The sequence below is a fragment of the Helicoverpa armigera genome, chromosome 27 (assembly GCF_030705265.1).
Source record: "Helicoverpa armigera isolate CAAS_96S chromosome 27, ASM3070526v1, whole genome shotgun sequence".
NCBI lineage: Eukaryota > Metazoa > Arthropoda > Insecta > Lepidoptera > Noctuidae > Helicoverpa > Helicoverpa armigera.
The window spans coordinates 2,213,881-2,223,897 of NC_087146.1; the positions used below are offsets into that span (position 1 = coordinate 2,213,881).

At 36.0% G+C, this 10,017-nt stretch overlaps 1 protein-coding gene across 1 annotated transcript in view; it reads right to left on the reverse strand.

The window, feature by feature from the left end:
• The window catches only part of Pio (piopio), a 56,066-nt gene extending 46,049 nt beyond the window's left edge, over positions 1-10,017 (reverse strand). Inside the window, exon 1 of the mRNA XM_021331108.3 lies at positions 9,671-10,017. The gene's annotated coding sequence lies outside the window, so the exon portion shown is untranslated. The remainder of the gene's footprint in view (positions 1-9,670) is intronic.

The window sequence follows — 10,017 nt, forward strand, 5'->3', positions numbered from 1 at the left end:
GCAAAACCCAGCGAGGTCCACCAAGGCCATAAATTGGTACATAAAAGGCTCCAGAAGGAACATGGTGGGTTTTAGTCAGTGAGAGTCTGACACTCCCTCACGCTGCAACAGCGGTAAACGTCGTTTGATCATTTCCCATAAAAAAAGGTATATACCTATTAACTAATTTTCTCTTCTTTCGCCATGTTTCAAAAAACGACGTTTTTATACCACTTAACGGATAACCAATGACTAATCTAACAGCCTATGTTTGTAGAACATGAGCGAATGTGGGCGCGTTAAGCAATATAGAGGTACATATGTATGTCGTGTATGCCCTTGTATCCACATATATGGTCCACGGGGGCATCTCAGATGGCCTGACGAGTAATTATAAGCGATTTCAACAGATTACGTGATGATTGCAAGCTGAGGTTCGAAGGTAAAACTTGTTTTTTGTAGGCAGATTTGTGGATAAAGTTATCGAAGTTACAATAGGCCAGGCTCTTGTGAATCAATGAAATATTGGTACGGCGAAAATAAATATTTGATTGTAAAATCTACGATAGACGATTTTGTTTATGGAAAAAAACTTTGTCGATGGTGAAAAAAGTGCTGAATTTGTCCCAGTAAAAATTACAATTACCTACATATAAGTTAAGAACAACTGCCAACGATGTTCAAATGACAGCCGAGACCCACTAATTTAACTGCCTTCTGAAACGCGGAGGAACTCGTCATGACGAGAGATGGTCACCCATCCTCATTAACGTTACGATCGATTGACCAGTTTGGATGTTACTTAGCCACGAGTCCCACTTATGGCTATTTAAAATCTATGCAGTGACAATTCTAATAAATATTCTTAACCAAACAAAGCATAGATATAAAGTTGAGTAACAATATTAATCGAATTGCTCGTTCTAACACAAGGTGATTCAGTAAGCAAGTCCTTCCATTTTAAGAATATCAAGATTATTTGCAAATATGTATGGAAGGATTAATGCATTTCGTAATATGTATGATGACATTCATTCTATTCGTACCTATGTACTATGTGATAGTTGGATATCGCGACTTCACCAACACCATTTTTAAGTACTTCAATCATCATCCCTTTTATTGTTCCACTGCAGGGCCTTTTCATGCCTTTTCTTATGCAGAGAGAGAATGAGCGTAAATCATAAGATCATCAATAGGTTTCAGACTAGTCATACTCAACGATGTTCTATTTCATTGTCATATATTGGTGTCTAACATAATCTGGAGAGTACATAGGTATAACTAAGAAAAGTCAATACATCAAATTGGTAATTAGATTTACTCAGAGGCACACTTATAGAAAGAAAGATAGAAAAACTATTTATTTTTACAAAATGATAGTGTTTTGTTCATAATTTTTTTGACTGCTGTAATGTCAATATTGGCGAACACAAAACCTCCAACTTTGTATGCCACAGCTGACCAACATTACATAAAGATGCAGAAATATTTAACACTAGCTAGCGCCCACGTTGAATACATAATACTTGCGTGTTTGTATGTTTGTCTGTTTGCCTTCCCAAGACACTTTGTTCACGTAGTGACATGAACCTTGGCGTATGACGTGTTTTTGAGTCAGAATAAAATTGGCTATACAAGACGAATATAATTTCCTTCCCTCTATTGTAAACGGATCCCTATTACTGAGACTGTGCGTCTGTCATCAAGCTGTCTTATGAACCGTGATAGTTAGACGATTATAATTTTCGAGTTTGATGGATTCCCTTGAGGAGGTCAGATAGGAGTCGCTCTACGTGGTAAACTAGCACTCCGGTTAGCCTTGAAACCGACCCCATATATACGGGATAATGCTGGGAAGGTGATGATGATACGTGAATCAGACGTGATTTTTGTTTGCTCGATTTATGAACGATATAACGGGACCCTGCGAGTTGGAAACCCCGAATTTGACTAGCTTTTTATAGTCAAAAGAAGCAGTGTCAGTCAAGTATAGGAGTTTTATTAAATATTTTATTGATACTTCCCTGCGCCATCATACGATATCCTGCTCATTAACATAGCATAACAGAGTCAAGCCCCTTTCTTTTTCAATCTAGATAACCATATGCCAAGTTTCGACAAAATGTTGCATAAAATATAAAACCTCTTTATTAAAAGTTGAAGTGGACCGTCAGTCCCAAGGTCCTGCGTGTTTTTATGTAAAACTGTTCGTAGGAGTGAAGCCCACGTTGTCATTAGAGGGGACTGGTGACGCGACGTTAAGCGTTTTAGTTACCGATAATTGCACGTTTAAGGCCGTTGTTTTATTAATGGAGATCTGGTTAGATGTTACTGTAGTGTATTTTGTTGGTTTGTGGGTTTGCAAGTGTAAAAATAATGCCAGGTTCAAGATAACCAGCATACAAACATGTAATGAGCAAGCGTGGTGACTAGCGCTCAATCCTTCTCCGTGTGAGAGGAGGCCGCAGCCCAGCAGTGGGACGATAAAAGGCTGATGATGATGCTGGTGTCAAGTTTGATATGCTTTTATTGTTTCAAAATTCCCTGGGAGCTGCAGTATTAAAATAGGGGTAATTATTATGTATAGCAAAATTCATAAAGTTATTGTCCTCAAAAATTTACTGCATTTTTTACTTAACCACTTTCAACTAGAGAGTCTATTATATTTAATGTACCATAACATTAATGATATTAAACATTTTTAATTGCAAAAGGCGTGGTTTAATTTGTACCTACCAGGTAATTAATTAATCACGCACGCAAAGATTTCAATTATGATTAACTAAATCATCCAATTAAACATATTAATATGCCCCGTAGCCATGTTAGAAAACTAAATGATTATTTTGCTTTTCATCATCCTATCATATCCCAATTTTATTTGTCGTCGGCACAGCATGTTTTCTCCTTCCATACTCTTCTATCTGCCGTCATATCACAAGTAACATTCTGTCTTACCATATTAATTTGCTTTTACTCGTCATAAAAAAACTAAAAAAAAGACAATTTTGAACATGCTTTCTTTACTCAGAAGCTATAGATACAGCAATAAAAACAACTTAAATGATTCTCTAGAAACTCCAAAAATATAATCGAAAAAGCAATTTCAATATCTATCAAATTGCCTATCTAAATCTTATAACAATCAATCAATTGATTCATTATAACTCTAAATATAGGAATACTCCTTATTAAGGTTTTCTCAATCAAGATAAAGCTATAAACTAATCGTTGTAATTAAAATCATCGATTAAGCTTTATATGATCTTTTGTTAGGTTCACTAACCTGACACTTAATTATCTAATAGTGTCTCTTGGTTTCCTATTAACTGTATGGTAACCTATTCTCTGCACTGTTTTTATTTTTATTTTTGCGGAGTTCTTCATCACACACTGGCCGTTTTCCCGCGGTTTCACCCGCATCCCGTGGGAACTACTGCCCGTACCTTGATGAAATATAGCCTATTTTATTCAGGGATAGTGTAGCTTGACAACAGTGAAATAATTTATCCAATTGGTTTAGTAGTTTCGGAGCTTTTAGGGTAAAAACAAAAAATGATTTATCTTTATTATATTAGTAGTACTAGCTTCCGCCCGCATCGAGTTCGGTAATATCGCGTTTCCAAGAGAACTCTTCAAAAGTCCGGAATAAAAACATTCCTATGTTCTTTCTCTAGGTCAACTCTGTCTCTGTACCAAATTTTATTATAATCAGTTCAGTGGCATAGACGTGAAAACTGAACAGACAGACAGACAGAGTTACTATCGCTTTTATAATATTAGCAGGAATAGACAAGTAATAGGTAACTAAGTATATTATGTATACTTCACAATATAATTCTACATAATATAAGTACATAGAATCTGTTTTGCAAAACACCCACATGCATACAGTTCATCTATTCACTTGTTTTTGTTCAATCTATAGGTAGTGTTGTTACGACATACGTGTAATATGGAGGCGGGTTGTTGCTGTTTTTTGTCTAATATTACAGTTTGAACAATGGTTTATCACTTTTCATTTCGAGGGAAGTAAAAGTAAGTAAGAAAGTGATATTATTGTAAGGTGTTTGTTTATTATGACTATGACTGCCGTCTCTGTTTTGAATAGAGTCCTTTGACTTTAAATATAGTCTGAGTATTAGGAACTATCTTCCAGCTGTGATTTTGACTGCATATCGAGAGAACTACTTTCCACATTGGGATAAAAAGAATTCACACATTATTCTGTTGCATAAGCTATATTACTGCCAAGTTTCATCAAAATCCATCCTATAATATTTCCGTGAAAGAGTGACAAACATCTTACAAACAATTATGTTTACTATATTAATGTAGGTGTGATAAAAAAAATCAAACATCCGAATAGAGAACCTCTTCCTTTTTGGGGAAGTCGGTTAAAAAGGGCCTCCATCACCAGTAATTTTATAACTTTAAACTATACCCACATTTAAGTGGTTAATGAATGTAACCCTCCCCGGCTGTCGCTCGTTCCTTATTTTGATCTTATATGAATTACTAGCTAACCTAACTAGGTTATCGTTTCTTTCAGTATTTTCCAAACTGTGTTTTACTGACATTGGGTATATTCTTCTTTTTTCAAAACTCTTTTACATACCTAACCTACACTACATATTTGAAGTCATTCTCAGTCAGTCCAGCATACCAATATACCCTTGCCCTTCAAGAACATCAAGTGAAGTGTAGCGCAACGGTGCGCGCGCGCAAGGCCACGCCCACTGCCCGCCGACGCACGCGTCACTGCCGGAACTCGGCGGTATGTAACTACCCTAAGATTTGTCATCCATTTGGTATTTTGCAGAATTAGTTGTGATGTTGGTTAAAATAGGTATTAAAGTTTGTCAGTATTCATATCAAGCCTTTTTACTGTATCATATCATATCGTTTATTGCATTCCATTATGTACATTAGGTTAAAAATATAAAATTATAGTAACAATTATGGACCCTGATGGGCACAGCAATATAATTAGAAGAGAGGAAGGCGTTTAATGTTAGATAGTAGTAATATACTGTTATCATACCTATACATTTACATTATCATAATCAGGCTTTTTAACCGACTTAAAAAAAGGAGGTTTTTAGTTTGACCTGTATGTATGTATATGTATTTGTACGCGATTATCTCACATTTGGATGAATCTATTTTGATGCAGTTTTCAGCATAGTATTTGTCACATTTAGAAGGTTTTACGGTAGGTATATTACTAAAGTTGCTTTGTTTTTTCTAAAAAAGTAACTAACTTTAGAAACTAGAAAGGTTGCCCCGGTAAATGGGCGAACTGAGGGGCTGAGGGGGTCAGATAGACAGTCGCTCCTTGTAAAACACTGGTACTCAGCTGCAGTAAGACTTGAAGCCTATCCCAATATACATAGTTGGGAAAAAGGCTTGGAGGATGATGTTTTATTGTAGGTAATCAAGTATTTTGTTTTCCAAAAGGGCTCCGTCAACAAAAAAGCTTGGGAACCACTCTAGATACATACTGCCATTTCCAAAAAATTGCACCCAATTTATTGACCATTAACAAAAAAACTAAGAATATGCCTAACCTCCTTTTTCTTTAATCAGATGAGTAGAGAGGTAATGTGTTGTCGCAACGCTTAGTTACGTGTTGTGTGTCTGTTACGAACTCTTGCGCACTTGTTACTGGCGTAGCCTGGGAATTCGATAAAATGCGCAAATTGTGGGTAAGTGGGGTTAAAATGAGATAGTGCTGTTGATAAAGAATTACAGATAGAAAAGAAACTGCGTTTGTGGAAGTTCCAAGTATTTTTTTGATACTCTTATATTACATACATAGACAAAAATGTATAAAAAAATTATACAACATTTTAGATTTTTTTCAATAGTTAAACCAAGATAAAAAAATGCTTTTGACTTGATTCTAGAAGTCAGTGGCGAAATATACATACATAGCAACATACTGCAGACACCGACTTCTAGAGTCAAAAGTTGTATTTTCTGAGTCAATGTTTTTTAATAATTCGTTATACTCAGAAACCAAAACGCTTTGTATTTTTAAATTTTAAGTAATTGCATCAAGTGCAGTAACTGTACAATGTATTAAGATCCGTTTTGCCAAATATCGAGTCGAAAATATCTTCTTCAATGAAAAAAATACAGTACTTTTTACAGAAAACTAACTTAGCAGTTTCAATTTGTTTTCTGAAGGAACTATCTGTCCTGCACCTGGATAAAAATACCCTGTATTTGACTGTCAATTTTCACCAAAATCTGTTCATTTGTAGTTCCCTCGGAACACGGGTGAAACCGAGAGGCACAGCTAGTCTTTTAGTCTGTGCCTAGAGAAAGCTTTCTTTGCTGATTGTCACAAGAGAAAAAAATAATACAATTATGGGATTGTTAAACAATAAAATTAACTTTCGAGAGATGAAACTTAACCAAAACTGATTGCAATCTAGCTGAGTAAGATATAACTACAATGAGCTTATAAAAAATGAAATCAAATCATGTGTTGAAATCATCTGCCTAGCCTTTTCTCAACTATGTTGGGGCCGGCTTCCGATCTAAAAGTATGTAGCTGAGTACCAGTGTGCCACATGGAGCGACTGCCTATCTGAACTCCTCAACCCAGTTACCCAGGCAAACCAATACCCCTTGGTAAGACTAGTTGTCAGACTTACTGGCTTCTGACTACCAGTAACGACTGCCAAAAATGTTCAAATGACAGCCGAGACCCATCAATATAACGTGCCTTCTAAATCTCGTATCTTCTTGTACACAAAAGACCATTATCATTTACCGAGCCTTTTCCCAACTATGTTGGGGTCGGCTTCCAGTCTAACCGCATGCAGTTGAGTACTAGTGTTTTACAGTTTTTACACAAAAGATATAAATAAGCGTTCTACCAGTGTTTTACAGGTTTTTCTTATACACAAAAGAAACCTAATAAAGACATTCAAACATTAACTTAAAGTTGCAACTAAGTTATCTTACCGATCGAGTGCTTGCTCCACTTAAACCTGTCTGCAATATTCGTAAAAGGCATTTATCATTACGACACAGCATGTTTTATTTACACTGATTGCTTTATAGTCAGGTTGGTAGAAGTTTTTTTTATATCTAATCTAACTAGCTCTTTGGTCTTAATATTAACGTAACATGACTGCCGTGGCCAAGGTTTTGGGTAACATTCCCGAATCGGGGTCCCTTTGGGGGTTTTAAGAAACTTTTACAAAGCAGCCCTAAGTCTGGAAGTTGGTGATTGATACACCCGTGCATCGGAGAGCACGTTAATGTCGGTCCTGTTTGTGATCTCTCTCCGGTCGTGTCGGATTATCGTCCCATCGCGCTATGAGAGTGACGGAATAGTGAGTGCACCTGTGTCCAAGCAAATGCTCGTGCACTATAATATGTCTTGGGCAGCTGGCTGATGTCCTTAGACAGAACAGCCATCGTGGCAGACTATTCTACACGCCACTATTATGATTATGTAATATGTAACATTTAAATTCAGTCTTTTTTCTGGAGGCAATCATCAAATGACTAATCCCGCTGAGGGTGCCGCGTGAGGGAGTGTCAGACTCTTACTGACTAAAACCCACCATGTTCCTTCTGGAGCCCTTTATGTACCAGGGCCGTGGTAACAATCCCGCAGCTCATTGAAACGAGGCTTATATAATTACATTATCTACTACAATTTAGCGAAGCATTACCCACTCACGCGCAGACGTCATTGATTTAAAACCAAACAAAGAAAACGATTGTTATAACCTCTACAGTACATTGATTATTTATTTTGTCGGTGAAATAATGATTGCATTCCTGTTTTGTGGTTGGTAGCGACCAAAATATGTTGGTATCGTGAAGTTGGTACAATATTTATTTTATTTAAAAAATTGCGGTTTAAGGAAAGGTCAAAGTTTGATGATTTTTGAATGATTTAAAAATCTGCGAAATCGAAGAGGAAAATGTCCTGGATAAACGCTAAGAAGAAGAAGAAGATAGTTAGGTTGTGGGTCTCTGTCTATCCTTTTCTCAAACTATGTTGGGGTAATCTTTCAGTCTATTCGCATCCAGGTGAATATGGCATACTCCAGTGTGCGACATGTAACGACTGCCTATCTGTCCTCCTCAAACCAGGTAAGTGTACTGGAGCAGTTATCAGAAACTAAAAGTCTAACAACCAGTTCTACCTAAGGATATCGGTCATATAAAACATAGGCAATTACAACTATCACTTTTTCAGAAAATACCGTAGGTAGAAGTTAGAATAGATTAAAAAAGGATAGCGAATTAAAACTTAATCATCACGCCATTTATAATATAACTGGCTGTTTTCCCGCAGTTTCACCCGGATTCTGTAGGAACTATTGCTCATACAGGGACAAAATATAGCCTTTGTTACTCGGGAAGAGTGTAGCTTTCCAACAGTGAAAGAAGTTTTCAGATCGGTTCAATAGTTTCAGAGCTTTTTGGGTAACAAGAAACAAATGTTTCCTCTTTAGGTATTATATTTATATAGATAACGTCATCGATATTTATATGAATTCGCTCTGTTATTCACAAGAATCATGTTTAAAATCTTATTAAAGAAACCAGTTTTTACTTTATTTTGTTTTTATTCATAGATATTAATGATTGTGCTTCTAGGTAGACATAATAAAAACAAATGAGAATAAGGATCTTAAAGTTAAAAAGGAGTAAAAATATTTTATTAGCTTTGTTCTGATAGGGGTGACTGATTTTCATACCTACACTAGAAGAAGGTAGGTATTATTTAAATAGGAAACCAGACTAGTTATAGCTGACCCAAAAAAGGAGGAGGTTCTCACAATTCGCATGTCTGTATTTTTCAATACCAATGAGCTAACATGAAAGGTTGGTGTTTTTGGAGTTGTTTCATGTAATTCTGACGTTCGAAAAGTGCTGGTTTTCAGCCTACTTTGAATAAACGATGTTTGATTTTGAGACATGATAATGTAGTAGAAGCCTAGGTAAGATTCTAGTATCTTATAGACCTGAATATTACGTCACCCATAGACAATACTAGGTAGGTACTCTACTCAGGTGTTATTTCGCTTTACTTTTGATTTTAATTCAATATACTTAGTTTTAGTTAAAAGATTTACGTGCCTACCTAGTGTGAATTTTTGAGGCGACGTGTTATAGATTAAATGTCATTTCTGATGTCATACAACTTTTGGTAAAATTTTCCTATGATTCATAAACTACCAGCTATCGTATATATTTTCCTTAACATTGTAACCTAACCTTAGTACAATTTGTGTAAGAATGTAACCCTTATACTGGTTGCTAGAACCGGTTGGTCCTCGTCAACCTTCAGCTACTCACAATGACCAGAACTATTACATTTTCGTAAATACTCATTTGTATACAAAACTCTATCAAACGAAGCTCGATTCTACAGAAAAAAATAATACGAAAGACAGTCGGGTATACCAATTTTATAGGACAGAAATTTTGGGCAGTCGAGTATACCAAACAAAACAGACTACGAAAATAGTAGGGTTAAGTTTCATTCTTATCGTAGTAAAAACTTTATTGATTATAGCAAAAAGTTAAGACAAAAACATGAATCAGTCATGCCATGCTCTGACCTTACGATTATATCAAGCCTTTTTTTTAACCAACAATTATCAATGGCCAGATGTTTCGTAAATTATCGATAAGTTACAATTCTTACCTTTAAAACGATTCGATCCCACACAAAACCTCCGAGGTTGTCACCTCATTAAAAAAAAAAACAATAAAAAATCACACAACACTGGTTTTGTACATGGACACTACCACATTCCACATGAAGAAAAAAAGAAAAAAAAAACAAATTCACATTATTCCAATTTTGAATTTGAGACACACGTTCGATTTTTACAAAATACGTTAGAAGAATGGTTAATTTTCAAATTGAGAATGTTGATTCGTGTTCGTTTTTTAAATTGTTCGTTGGCTGGCGCATTGCGGCCGCGCGTTTGACGTCGGGTGTTGCACTGACGGGCTGCGCGGGCGCAGAGCATTCGACCTTAGGCAAAA